Source organism: Hemitrygon akajei, chromosome 9 (genome assembly GCF_048418815.1).
Source record: "Hemitrygon akajei chromosome 9, sHemAka1.3, whole genome shotgun sequence".
NCBI classification, from domain to species: domain Eukaryota; kingdom Metazoa; phylum Chordata; class Chondrichthyes; order Myliobatiformes; family Dasyatidae; genus Hemitrygon; species Hemitrygon akajei.
The window spans coordinates 141,829,639-141,845,341 of NC_133132.1; positions in this window are offsets into that span (position 1 = coordinate 141,829,639).

Here is a 15,703-nt window from a genome sequence, read left to right on the forward strand (position 1 = left end):
TCTTGTCATGACTCTTGTACTTTATTGGTCTACTTGCATTGCAATTTCTCTGTAACTGCAACACTACTTTCTATATTCAGTTTTCTTTTAACTATCTTGAAATAATTATGTATGGAATTATCTATCTGGAAGGCGCATAAACCAAAAGCCTTTTACTGTATCTTGTGACATGTGAAAATAATAAACAAATACTTTCACCAATATCAAAGATATGCAGAATAAATGGGTGCTGTTTTTTCCAATTCTTTGCTGTAGTTCAGCAACATGGAATCCACCTTGGTCAGTAATAGGTCGACCATTCGGATTACAGGAGATGCTCAAGTGCAGCATAATCATAAGTCCATGCAGTACACAACACTTCATTAGTTTCTAAACAGTTTTTTTTCGGTCAAGAGAGGTTCAGATTGGCTGATGGCAACAGAACTACTTTGTATTTTATTAATTAATTCATAGATATGGGTGTAACATAGAAACACAGAAAACAGGTGCAGGAGTAGGCCATTCGGCCCTTCGAGCCTGCACCGCCATTCAGTATGATCATGGCTAATCATCCAACTCAGAACCCTGTACCTGCTTTCTCTCCATACCCCCTGATCCCTTTAGCCACAAGGGCCATATCTAACTTCCTCTTAAATATAGCCAATGTACCGGCCTCAACTGTTTCCTGTGACAGAGAATTCCACAGATTCACCACTCTCTGTGTGAAGAAGTTTTTCCTCATCTCGGTCCTAAAAGGCTTCCCCTTTATCCTTAAACTGTGACTCCTCGTTCTGGACTTCCCCAACATCGGAAACAATCTTCCTGCATCTGGCCTGTCCAATCCCTTTAGAATTTTATACGTTTCAATAAGATCCCTCCTCAATCTTCTAAATTCCAGTGAGTATAAGCCTAGTCGATCCAGTCTTTCTTCATATGAAAGTCCTGCCATCCCAGGAATCAATCTGGTGAACCTTCTCTGTACTCCCTCTATGGCAAGAATGTCTTTCCTCAGATTAGGGGACCAAAACTGCACACAATATTCTAGGTGCGGTCTCACCAAGGCCTTATACAACTACCAAGACCAAGGCCAGCCAATGTAATATTGCCATTTGAGTTAGTTCAGTTTTAATTAGTTCCATTGTATTTTTTATATCACACATGTTCAGAAACTACCTTGCTGTCAACTCACAAATAAATTTTGGAAGTGCTTTGCCCAAAATCAAACAGAAGCCATAATTTGCTCTGGAGCTGAGAGACCCTGATCCCTTCCATATTTAGTATCAGTAAACAGGTGAGTAAATGCTATTTTACAGTACTTTTGATGACACTTTGCTGATGATTGAGAGTTGACTGATTGGACAATAATTAGCTAGATTAGTTCTGTCCTTTTAGTGGGAGGAGATACTTGCTAATTTGCATTTAATCTGTTAGGACTTTCCTAGTACTGATTTAGTTACATGCTAATCTGACAGCTTTGTCCTACTGTACTTAGCTGACTTAGTAATGCTACAAATACACAGGTACTAATGGATGCAGTTCCCCCCGAGTAAACTTCCTGTTCTATTTTTTTCTTGGTTGCTTCATCCTAGTGCCTTTCAAAGTGGAAGGATAGCAGCTGATAATGAGCAAGAGGACATCTTTGCCCATCATTGACCTGATGATTTAAGACTTGGTGGAATCTAGATTTCAGGTTGCAGACCTCCAGAGCTACACAGCTCAGATTATTTGCAACTTTGCTGTTGCCTTTGGTAGCTCTGTTCTGTTGATGAGACAGGATACACGCAAGGATCATGATCGAGGAGGTTGGGATGACTGAAAGATGCGATTTTTGTGAACATCAAGATTTTGCCTGATTTGTCTGTGAAGTGGCTCTTGTAATTTGGGTGTGGCTCAGATAGTCAGTGTCTGTGTCAGAGGGACCTCCATTTAGAATGGAGATGAGGAGAAATTTCTTTAGCCAGCGGGTGGTGAATCTGTAGAATTCATCGCCACAGGCAGTTTTGGAGGTCAGGTCACTGGGTGCATTTATGGCAGAGGTTGTTAGATTCTTGATTAGTCAGGGCATGAAAGGTTATGGGGAGAAAGCAGGAGAATGGGGTTGAGAGAAAAATAAATTAGCCATGATGAAATGGTGGAGAAAATTCGATGGGCTGAATGACCTAATTCTGCTCCTATGTCTTATGATCTTAATGGTATCTGGTCTTGTTCTCATTTGCATTGCAATTGGGTGTTGCCCTCACTTAGTCTGCTGTACGTGTGTTGTCAGGATCCCTACAAAAAAGTTAGTAAATCTGGGTCACTAATACTTTTTCTTTTTGAGCACATTGAATAATGTGTGACTTGTTGCTAGGTGCTCTGAAGTGGCCTAGCCAACCACTCAGATGTAAGAAGAGTCTGCAATTGTTATGTCATTACTGCATTGATTACTGGGAATTGTCAGAGTTTATCCTGACAGCCACAGGATAGCAGTTCAAAGTAAATTTGTTATTGAATTATGTCATTACCATATACTACCTCGGAATTCATTTTCTTGCAGGCACTTACAGGGGAAAAAAGAAATACAATAGTAGTAATGAAAAGACTATATAGAAACAGACTGACAGACAACCAATGTGCCAAAGAAGAGAAACTTTGCAAATAAAAAAATAATAAAATAAAGAGTCCTTGAAAGTGAGTCTGAAGGTCATAGAATAATTTCAGAGTAGTAGTGATTGAAGTTATCCATGCTAGTTGTCAGGTAATAACTGTTCCTGGACCTGGTGGTGTGGAACCTAATGCTTCTGTATCTCCTGCCCTGTGGTAGTAGTGAGAAGAGAGCATGGCTTGGATGGAAGGGGTCTTTGATGATGGACATTACTTTTCTATGGCAGTGCTCCATGTAGTTATATCCATATAAATGTGGAAAAGCAGGAAAACATGAGAGGAGCAAAGACACCACAAACTCCTTTGTTCCTGGAACTGCTTACACAGTGGTTAGCCCTGGTAAAGCACCGTGCTGTGACGGCCTTATGCCACTGTGAGATAAAAGCTGATCAAGGGAGTGGAGATCACAGTGTACAGCTTAGAGGGAAAAAAGGGACCATTACTGATGCAGTTTCCACGACCATTGAATAGTGAGGCTGTGTGTAAGATGTCAATTCGCAATGCCAATTCTTTAATTGAACAACACTTCTAATTCCAGATTAATGCGTTTGTGATTGTTTTTGTGAGTTATCAGCAGAGAATATTGACTGCTAAAGTCATAGTCTCTAAAGTCATACAAGTAATAAAGGCCATGCTCCACTCTCGCTGCTTCCAACAGGAAGGAGGTACAGAAGCCTCAGGTCCAACACCACCAGCTTCAGTAACAGTTATTTCCCTTCAACTTGAACCAGAGGAGATCACTTCACTCACCCCAACACTGAACTGGTTCCACAAGCAATGGACTCACTTTCAAGGACTTTACAACTCACGTTTTTGATATTTATTGCTCATTTATTTATTATTATTTTATTTTAGTTTTTGCTTTTTGTATTTGCATATTTTGTTGTCTTTTGCACATTGGTTGTTTGTCAGCCTTTGTTGTGTGCAGTTTTTCATTGATTCTATTGTATTTACTGTGAATGCCCATAAGAAAATGAATCTCGGGGTAGTAGATGGTGACCTATACCTTGAACCTTTGAGCCTTGAAATGAGCATTGCAGGAGCCATGCTCTTGTTAGACACAAAAGTGATGACAGGAAAAAATTAGACATGCCAAAATGAATTATATATGGAAATGCCTAAACCAATTTTACCTGAAAAATAAATGTAAGATATAATAATTTAAATAAAAATACTTCTATGCTCATGAAAGGTATACAGAAATTGATCCAATGTCTAGGTAATTTTGCAGAGGAAGTTTTTATTAATCTGACTCATTTGCTAGGTCACTTCAGAGGACAGTTAGGAGTCAACCACAATGGTGTATCATGACAATATTAAAAAAAGGGACTGCTTAATTAGATGGAAATTCCCCACTTGCAATAAGATTCAAGTTTGCTGACTCCAGATTATTAGTCCAGTAACATAATCACCCATATAATATATTCAATTAAATAAGTTTAAGTGTGTATATATTGCAAATTGTGGTTGATAGTTCCGCAAAATAATAGGAACAAATCTCTGAGCAACTCTAGACATTTCATTTCCTATACTGTCTTATTAAGATTAGTTTCAGTAGCAAACCTGGCAGCTTTCTGCCTTCAGGTGCCTTTCCCTACAGCAAGCTGTATTTCGGTAGAACGACAGATGCTGCTAACCTCAGCATCCTGAACATAAGTTTTTTAAAATTATAACTCCAAGAGTATTACATTTTATTTAAATCAGATAAAATTTACAAGAATAATTTGTATTGTATCCAATTTTTATACATTAATATCAAAATAATAAATCTATACTGCAACGTTCTGTTTTATGATTTGTTTAGTGATATATTACCATTACCACACAATGACAGGCTTTGTCATATTCTATTCCTGCAATTTAGATTGCTAGCTAATTTTAATTGTAGCTCTGGTCTGAAAAATATTGCAGGAAAGTAATTTTAACAAATATATCAGATGAACTGAGTTACCTGTCCATTGGAATTTTTGGGCCATCTTCTTAACTTGCCAATTAGGTAAATAAATTAGTCAACAGGCAGGAGCATTAGCTGTTTTCGATATATTCAATTTCATTGACAAGTGGAATTATGTAAGAGGAAGTAAATGCAAACACTGGGCAAATGGCAGATACTTGCTCCAATGTTCAGTGTCAAATCCCGAGATCCATTTGCCCTCTTACACACCCTACTGCACAAATCTTGCTTTAAAAAAATTCTCATGCCTGTAACATTGTCATTTTTGTCATATAAAGGGCTTGGATATGAAAGATGTGGGGCAATTAGTGTCAAGTACAAAACATGTGATAAGTTAATATTCTGCCTGATTTTAATTTCCCACCATAGAAGGTGGGGGCGGGGGGTCTTCCTTTCTAAGCCTGCCTGTACAGTGAGAGGTATCCCACAAAATTCACCTGTTCAGTGTCAGAAATCTCTACTAGCCTTTCCACTACTGTGAAAGGGTCTTGCAAACCCTTTTATACAGTGGAGTGTCCCTCCCAGATTCAGTCAGGGTATTCATTCCTGCATCTTCTGTAGACAGAGGAGTTCCCCAGCCAGGTACTCCTGTACAGGATGAAGTTCTCTTCTCTCAGCAGGACAGAATATTAAATAAACTGGCAATTTGTTATTTCCTATTCTGTGTCACTTTTCCCTCTTCAACTAATACCTAAATAAGAAAAGGTTAGACAAGCCAGCATGATAGACCTTCTTTGTAACAGGATGGCCATTGGTCATCTATCTGTGATAGTGGCTCAGTTTTTCTCTATCCATTAATATCACCTGATCTGCTAGCAGTTCCTAATATCTTACTTTTCTGTCTTTAACATTCATCGATTGACCAGAAGATGCCATTCACAATTTTACCCCCCACAGCAGTCCTTGCTTCACCCAATGCCATTTTGTCTTCTCAATTGTTTCCCACATCCTCTTAAAACTTACTTGCTTTCTCTTTTCCAGCTCAGACAAAGATACGTCAATCTGAAACATTAACTGGTTCATTTCCACAGATGCAGCCTGATTTGCTGAGCTCTTCCTGAATTTTCTGTTTGTATTTTACATAGCCAGACTTGTAGTTGCTGGACTTTAAAAGAATGAGGTGGGCTTGATTAAAATGCACAAGACCATGTGAAATTTCAAGGTGTAATAAGCTCTTTGGACTTGTGTGGAGCATCAGAGAGTGACAAGCTCCAAGGTTTTTTTTTGGAGTACCTGGACTGGATAATTATTGTTTAATAAAAGTCATTAATCATTTAGAGTTCTTTATGTCTTTCTCAAGCGACTCACTCTTTGCAATGCAGTCTTCTAGTGATTTCTGTTTGAGCTGGTTAAGTTTATTTTGATAGGTTCAGAGATTCTGTGTCACTTGTAATATTTAAGAGGATGCCCAATTAATGCTAATTGTGGGGTCCTAGTTTTGAGAATGTTACTTCTTGTGAGCTGAGCCACAGATGTTTTGTACAAGTACCTGGGGGTGCACCTGGATGACATACTTGAGTGGAGCACCAACACAGAGGCTGTGTATAAGGAGGGCCAGAGTCACCTCTACTGCCTGAGGTCCTTTGGAGTATGCATACCTCTTCTTCATGTTCTACCAGTCTGTTGTCATAGTACAATCTTCTATGCAGTAGTGTACTGGGGTAATGGCATCAACACGGGTGATACCAACAGTCTCATTAAAATGATTAGAAAGGCTGGCTCTGTTATAGGAGTCAAACCAGACACACTGGAGACTGTGGTAGAACCAAGGACCCTATGGAAACTCCTCGTAATTCTGGACAACGTTTCTCACCCTCTGCATGCCACCTTGGCTGAACAGAGGAGCACTTTTAGTAATAGACTAAGACAACTCAACTGCTCCAAAGAGCACTATATGAGGCCATTCTTACCCTTGGCCATTTGGCTCAGCTCTATAATGAGTCAACCTATAGCTGGGAAAGTGATAGACCCCCCCCCCCCCCCATTAACTGTTTGTGTTAACTTATTTTTTATTCTTTTTACTTCCCTTCTAACATTTATACATGTGTACTTGTAATGCTACTGTGCCACTGTAATTTCCTTTGGGAATCAATAAAGTATCTATCTATCTAAACTGTCATTGCTGTCTCTATATTGGAGTCTGTCTTTCCTCTGCACTTAGGTGCTGATATTGCCAGCGCACATCGTGACCGAGGGTGGATGTGCAGAGGATATTTACTATTGAGGGAGAAGCCTGAACAAAGGGGTCACAGAGATTAAATTTAAGTGGTTGCCTGTTCAGAGTTCAGATGATTTTTTTTACTCTTTCAGAAGGTTAGAATTTATTTGACCTTACTTCATCAAACGATGGTGGAAGTGGGATCTTGAATATTTTTAAGGCAGAAATAAGTAGGTACTTCGTAAACAAGGGGTTGAAAGGTTACTAGTGGGTAAAAAGGAATGTGGCTAGAAGTTACAATCAGATCCGTCATGATTTTACAGGACTGCAGAACAGGCTTGAGAGGTGGAGTAGCATATGCCTGTCCTTAATACATTTTTTTTTATCCACAAGTCATAACTCCCATATTTAGTATAATTTTCTTGAGTGCAAAGAATTGATGTGCTCTAATAATACCTAATAAAGGGAGTTATGAGAACACAAATGGAACAGATGAGATTGGACAAAACATAGGATAATGCAGTGCTCCCAATCTGTTTTAACTGAGCTCTAATTTGGGTTTTTAGTTTTTTAGTTCTATCATTACCCCATTACCCCAGAGAAAAGGATGCTCCACATCCTAGATGCTTTCAATACCTAACTAAGACTTAACATTCAGCCAACTTTAAATTACCTGCTTTCTAAGTTTCAAATAAATAAGTATTGACCTTGGTTTGAACGTGTTAATGTAAAGAGTATGCCTGATTTTCCAAAGAATCTGTCAGTTTGTGAGATTTTTGAATCCGTCACTGAGATTATCAACACACTCCTAAATGGTACCTGGTCAATAATAAATTAGATGAACCAAATGGCAAAAAATCTTTATTGAATATTTTATCAAGCTGGATGTTCTGAAACACCTTTCAGCCAAAATTATCCCAGTATGCTGCTCAAGTAAACCTTGATTGGGTCCATACTGCTTGAAACTCAGATTCTGTTTTATTGAAAGTATTATTTGCAAATGGACATGCAATGCATGAAACACTCTTTACCTTTGTTTTCTAGGGGTTTTTGTTTTCTAGGGATAACTATTTAAATTGCTATTTCTCTTTCCTGCACATCCCACAACCCCTCCCCCCCCTTTTAGCTTGCGCATAACTGGTAACAAGATGGCCTATTATCAAATGACTTAGTTACACTCATAAAAGTAGGTTCTTATTGAATGAGATGTTACAAGGCAAGGAAAACAAAAAAGGCTGGTGAAAGGAGTGTGAAGCCTATCAGGTGGAGGTCTGAGAGAGAGGAAAGAGGAAATGAGCTAAGGAAGGGAGGGAGGGAAATAAAGAGTGGAATGGAATGAGGTTAAGGGTGGAAAAGATAGAGGAAGAAGAATGGAAAAAATTCCACCAACTCAGACTTGGGGTGGCTCTTTCCCAACCTCATCCCTATTTTCTCCCATTACCCTTTTTTCATCTATGTACCACGTTCCTTCTCTGCTCTAATAAATCAGCAGGAATCAGAACTGAAATTCAGTAGGTTGCATCATGTAGGGTCCACTTTTGGTCAAATGTCTTGATTAATGCAGGCTGCCAAGTAACAGAAAGGAGGAAGAAATGGTAGGATTGGGATCTGATAGAATGAATCTGATGTTTATGGACTGTCAGGGTTGGGTTCAATGCAAAAGACTGGCATTGTTTTGTCACTCTTTCCAAGTAGACATGCTCCAATTGTCTGACGCCTTCTAGGATAGTGCAACAAGATGCTATACAAGCTCAGCGATTAAAAATCCAAAGCATAAAAAAGACAGAAAAAATGTAATGTAAAAAAGAACAGATAGATGTATGCAATCTCTGTCTCACAGACAGACTGACTTCAGAACATCTTTCATAAAGGTGAACCCTTACAAGGCATCAGGCCCTGAAGGTGTACCTTATAAGGCACTGAAAACAGAAAACAACAAGTGGGAGAGTTCAAGAACATCTTCGGTAACTCACTGCTGTAGTCAGAGGTCCCCATTTGCTTCAAAAGGGCAACAATCATACCTGTGCCCAAGAAGAGCAGGGTGAACTGCCTCATGGACTATTGTCCAGTTGCACTCTCATCTACTGTGAAGTACTCTGATAGATTGGCTTTGGCCAGAATCAAGGGCCTGGACCTGCTGCAATATGCCTATTGCCACAATAGGTCTACAGCAAATGCAATCTCTTGGCTTGTCACTCAGCCTTGGATCATCTGGACAACAGCAATGCCTATGTTAGGCTGCTGTTGATTACAGCTCAGCACTTAACACCATCATACCCTCAGTGCTAATCAACAAGCTCTGCAACTGGATCCTTGACTTCCTGATCAGAAGACCACAATCAACCTCAAAGATAAGTGCTTAGCCACTGCTCTATTCTCTCAGCAACCATGACTGTGTTGCTAGGGACAGCTCAAATGCCATCTATAAATGTGATTATGATACAACTATTACTGGCAGAATTTCAGATGGTGACAAGCAGGCATATGGGGGTGAGATAGAATCTATCTCACTCCTATACGCCTGCTTGTCTGATAGATCAAAGGAATTGGTTGTGGACTTCAGGAAGGGGAAGTTGAGGGAACACATGCCAGTTCCTCATTGGGTGTACTGCAGTGGAAAGGGTAAGCAGTTTCAAGTTCCTGGATGTCAAGATCTCCGAAGATTTATCCTGGGCCCAACATATTGATGCAATTACAAAGAAAGCATGACAGCAGCTATATTTCATTAGGAGTTTGAGGAGACTTGCACGTTTTTACAGATGTACCGTGGAGATCATGCTAACTGGCTGCAACACCATGTGGTATGCAGGAGCGACTGTACGGGATCAGAAAAAGCTGCATAAAGTTGCTAACTCAGCCAGTTCCATCATGGGCACTAGCCTCCCTAGTATAGAGGTCATCTTCAAAAGGCAATGCCTCAAAAAGGCAGCATCCATCATAAAGGACCCCTATCACCCAGGACATGACCTCTTCTCATTACTACTATCAAGAAGATATGTGAGCCTGAAGACAAACACTCAATAGCTGCTTCCCATCCACCATCAGATTCCTGAAATGACAATGAACCCATGGATGCGGCCTCATTTTTTTTTGCTTCTTTGCTCTCTTTTTTCACAACTTATTTTAAAAAATTATTTCTTATTGTAACTTATGATATTTTTTATTATGTATTGCAATGTATTGCTGCCACAAAACAACAAATTTTATGATAGAAGCTGGTGATTTTGAAGTTAATTCTGATCCTAATCCATACATCATTTAGTTAGGATAATGCACATTAGTAAATCTATTATTTTAGTGGCAAGAAATTTTAATGGCATTAGTTTTCAATGGAACCAACCCAGAACTGGCCAAAACAATACTTTCTGCCTATTGGCATGCCCCATGCACCCTCAGTTACAGCTCAGGACATAGAAGTCTGGAGTTCAACCCCAGCATCATCTGCAAGGAGTCTTTGTACATCCTTCCTGTGCAAAGATCTAATGAGTAAGTTAATTGGTCATTGTAAATTGTCTTGTGATTAGGTTAGGGTTAAATCATGGTTGTCATGGTTGTTAAAGTGCCAGAAGAGCCTATTCCATACTGCATCAAGAAATGAATAGACAGACAAATAAAAAGATGATGTAATACAATACTGCACGTCCTTCATATTGTTGATTCCACCTGCCCAGCTCCCCTTGAGAATGGATGCCATTGTTTCAAAAGCACTGCTTATCAGGACCTATTCATCAAGGTGACTTTGTCAAAGGGACACTATGAAACTGAAATACAAACAAAACATACTTATCAGATTATGATCAGAAAAATTGAGTTGATAATTCAGGTTGATGACTTTTCATCAGAACTGCTGATCATCTCCAGCATTTTCTGTTTTTTTTTATTTCACAGTTCTAGCATTTGCACTTATTTTTTGATTTTCAACTACTGAACTGGCATTTCTCTTGGAGATTTTTTTTCTTGGGATTGATTGCAAATTTGGAAAAATAATATCAAGATTATATTCAGATAGCTTGTCCCTATATTCTGTAGTATACTTGAAAAAAATCTATTTCAGGAAAATTAGTACATCAATAACTTAAGACTGCATGATTTGCTTCCCAAAGGAAATCTCACTTTACAGAATATTTTTGCTGGAAATAGAGCAGTGAAAGGAGGATGTAAGAAAAAAAAATATTAACCTGGCATAATCAGACCAATTTAGCATTACTGATTCAGTAGGAATTTTGACCCAAGCACAGCTACCAATACTTTTCTGAGAACCTCAGTATTAAAAGCAGATCTTTCAGTCTTGAAGCTTCAATTTTCTCTTTTTTTTATTGCATTAAAAGTGGAGGGAAGTCGAGGCCCACAGTCGAGGCCAACTGTGGCAGGGATGTGAGCAAAGTTCCTAATTTTTATGGTACAGATTCAGTGGAAGGAGCTATTGGGGACTTTTAGCAGATCATTTAATTTCTTTCTTCATAACACGCTGAACCAATGCTCAAGCTGTCTTAATTTACACAAAAGATCGAGGAACCCCAACAGATTAATCAGGGTAACATGTACAACATGCTGGAGGAACTCAGCAGGTTGGGCAGCATCCGTGCAGACGAGCAATCAACGTTTCGGGCCGAGACCCCAGCATCTGCAGTGTACTTTGTGTTTCAGATTAACCAGAGTACTGTTTGATTTGTTGGAATTTCTGGATTTTTCAAAGCTGTGGAGGCTGAGAGTCACTTTCACAAGAAGCTTCATTTGCTTGAAGTAAATGCTCCTTTTGTATTAATTACTAGGGTTTTCTTCCCATGGAAAGTTCAGATTCTTCCATGTCAATTCATGATTCGCAAAAGCAATCAGAGGCACACTGGCTGCTGCAAATGTTAGAGACCCACTACTCCTGTGGTTCATGTCAGTTCTTCAGTCAATCACTTGTACTGCAGAGGAGAAAAACAATGAAACTGCAGAAGTTTGATAGCATTTCTGGCTTCCCACAAATCCAGACAGACATTGACTGCACTCAGATACCCATTACAGCTCTCATTAATAACATTTACCTGGTCATCAACATTAAGAATTTCCAGTTTCTCAATGTTTGGATGGCTGTGGATCATCAGAAACTTTTTTTTCTGATGGGTAGTACCATGTTTTCATGAAGTACACATGGTGCATTTGTCTTCAGGGAAACCAAATGGCCACACAGTGTCAGTGGTCAGCACATTTCAGAAGTACGGGTCCTGTGGGACAAGGTTTACTCACTATTTCTGTAATTCTGGATACCAATTTACAATCTTATCACAGCTGGTGAATGCAGAATTAATGAAAGCTATTGAAGAATATGAATAGTAGGAAGTGCCACTGGCCTTTTGGAAATGAGTTTCCAAAGCCTGCATCATTCTGGAGTACTATGCCCAGAGAATGTTGGGATCTGCAGAGCTGGAATGAGAAGCAGCAGATGGAGTTTAACCTAGAAAAGTGTGAAGCGATTCATCTTGGAAGATCATGTAGCCAGAAGAACAGCTGGACGATGAGAAAGATTATCAGGAGTAAGTGGCAGCATACCATTTCGCAGCTTAGTGCAGGACAGAATCTGACTGAGTGTTTTGATTTTTAAGTTTTTCCCTGGTAAATATTTTTCCTAAAGGGTGGACCATATCTTTGTTCCCATTTTAGACAAAGTGATCTTCTCCACAGTTCAGCCCTTAGCAACAACATAATTTACCAGTAATCAGTCAAGAAATATCAGTGACAACCTATCATTCACATCTAGTGTGACCCCCACTGAAAGCAGATCAAAAGTTTATTACAACTACTTTCAGTGGTTGGTATGTTCACATTTTCTGAGGATGTAAATTTTGTTTCTATCTTGCTCATGAGGGTAGAGATTCTTCCTTGAGAAGGAGACAGTTCTCTCGATCTCCTACCTGACTCTTCCATTGATGATCACCTGGATCTTCTGGTCACGCTGGCACACAGGACTACTCTTTTTGCCCTCATTTCTATATATTGCCATGTCTATTTAACCTAATGTATTTCTTTCTCTTCCATTGGCAGCTGGAACGTAAGGTGTACTCTTTAAGAAGTGTGCGGCAAAATATCTGTTGCCACACTGAATGAATTGTAGTGCAGTCAGGGGGAAACAAAACTGTACAGGTAGCATTTTTGCAAAGGATTCTTGATGCAAACCAGCACAGCACTATTTCTAACTCCATGACTTGAGGGGAACTGACTAGGGATTTACACCATATACAATAAATACAAAGGCAAAATTTAATTCCCAGGCAGATTTGCTATATGAGCTAAAAAAAAAAAAATGCATGACTATCTTCTTTGGGAATGCCTATCTCCTTCCTTAACACTTTATTTATCTGAAAGCATGTTAAGCATTGCAGATCAAGTAAATTATTGAAGATTTCTGACTGCAAGTGGTTATGGGGATGCACTCCATCTAAAGCCCACTTTCACATTGTTTATACAGTTAACTTGACCAGAGATGTCATCAATTGCAACATTTTAGCCACATACAAATTAGATATTTCCCTTCACCTCTTTTACTACAGTTATTTTACATCTGCTACCAAGAGTCGACAAGAACCGAACAAAAGCAGACATTGAATAATAAAGATGTGACAGGCCTTTTCTCACGTAATCTGTCCTCTTATTTGTATTTGACTACTTGTTCTTGCTATAAGTGCATTCTACAAATCAGTTGTAATGGATATGTCTGAAAGGTTTAATTTCTTTCATTTTTGGACCCAATTTCCATCATGAACCAATATGTTGTCATACTGAAGAAGCAATTTCTGAGCTACAAAAATAATTACTTATGTTTTGAACATAACAAAACATTCCAAGGTTATTGAAGGTGGGAGTAAAGACATAAAAGAACTAAATAACATTCAAAGAGATGAATGTAATATTAAAAAACAAAGAACAATGTTATATTTCTAAAAGTCTTTGTTAGATCTAAGTACTGTATCCAGGTGTGGGTACTCTGTTATTCTGAGCTATCAAGTTATAGCTACTGTACATTGAAAGGCTTGACAAATTGATCCTGATGGGGGCAGAGTTGGGGAGGGGGGCACTATTGTTACGAATGTGCCACAACTCTGAGGGGCCGAAGGGTACAAAGTAGCCCCCTCCTTTTTGAGAATCGCAAGATTGCTATTAATTCGGGTCTGGGACCCAGGAAATGAGAGACGTCCAGAATACACAGGTTTTGGAATGTGTCCTGGCCTCCGAAAGGTGGAACCATTGATAACGGCTGTTGTCTCTTGGAGATGGAATTGTGTATTGAGTACTGTACTATTCATTGAAGCCCTCAGGGGGTGACCAGAGTGGGCTGGTTGAGGGATTGCATCATCCCAACCTGATTGACATCTGAGACCCCGTGAGTAAGGATAAAAGAGGGTCTGGGGAACAACCCCTTTAGACGTACCAGGAGAAACGCTAGAGATCCCGTGACAGCGTTTAATAGCGACAGCCAGTGGGGGGCTCGCGTGCGTCCTTTCCCTTTGCCTGGGATTGGGGCCTTACCACGGAAGAACGGCTTAGCTAAAGAAGAGACCCACACCAACGAAATTTCGAAGGATCGACATCATTAAAAGGAAAAGCTGGCAAGTTTCAAAAATCTCTCTCTTGACTCCAACCAAAGGCTGCAGCCTGAATGAACTGAGTGACTTTTATATTTCCATCGGACAATACATTATCCCCTAGACAACGATAGAGCTTATTTCTTATTGATTATTATTATACCTGCACTTTTAGATTTAGTATTGACAATGTATATTATCTGTATGTTTGCATTCATCTTATTTTTGTGCCCCTTTATCAATAAATACTTTAAAAAATATTACCATCAGACTTCAACGGACCTCCCTATCTTTGCTGGTATGTGACCCAGTTACGGGGTTTGTAACACTATCCTTTATGTGTTTAGAGTGAAATAAAATTAATTAGCAAGATAAATTAAGAAATGTGAAGAATTGAATAGTCTCCACATGATAGTGGTATTAAATCTTACCTTATTTTGTTTACCACCACAAGTGAAATGAATTTATCTTTGAGTGGGAGTATTAAGGAGGTAGGCGGACTCTGCAGTGGATTGACACATCAGCTGATTTTTATAGGTGCTGATTCGGCTACTTGTGAAAATAAGGCAGAGAAGCTGCAGGATCAGCAATTAGAAAATCAGCAGGTGTGCTGGTTCGGATGCTGATCAAACCCAAGTTCCTGTATTAAACTTGTAGTTCCAGACAGCAGCAGCACCCTCTGTGTTCCTCATTTAGCTTCAGACTATGAGCCAATGTTAGAACACCAAGAGTGTCAGGACTAAAATGGGAAAAGCAGCAGGCAGTTAGATCAGAAAAAACAAAGCCAGTCAGGCTGGGGTTTAGGGAGGATATAATTTTGAATGTCAAGTACCAGAAAGAGATTTGGAAGGGAATTCCATTGTCTGTACAATGATCAGGTTAGCTGGTTCTATTGGATGATAAAAATTTACCTTCAAAAGAAAGCTTTATTGATGACGTGGGGCTTAAAACAGCTGTTGTGGATACAGTTGAAGGGTTTTTATATATAAAAAAAAACTTCCTAGCCTATAGTGCTAAAGATACAGCCTTAAATCGTGGGATCAAGAGAGTGGGAAACTTGAGCAGATATACAGAGGTGGAAACATTCCAGAATTAAGGATGAATAAGTCCACAAAAATATTTGACCACATGGATAAGATTTTATGTATGGTACTGGAGACAAATAGATTGGTAAAAAACAGGATGATGGATAAATTGGATGAGTTGCTAAGATATATGCAGTTAGGTTTTGTACCGACTAATACAGTAGAATGTGAATTATGGGTTGGTCAGGAAAATATGAGTATAATACAAACATAACATAATCAAGTTAGGAATGACACAGGTAGGAATAAGGCATTCAACAATAGAAGGAGACAGATGATGTTACATGGTGGATGAGCATGAACAAAAACATGAAAA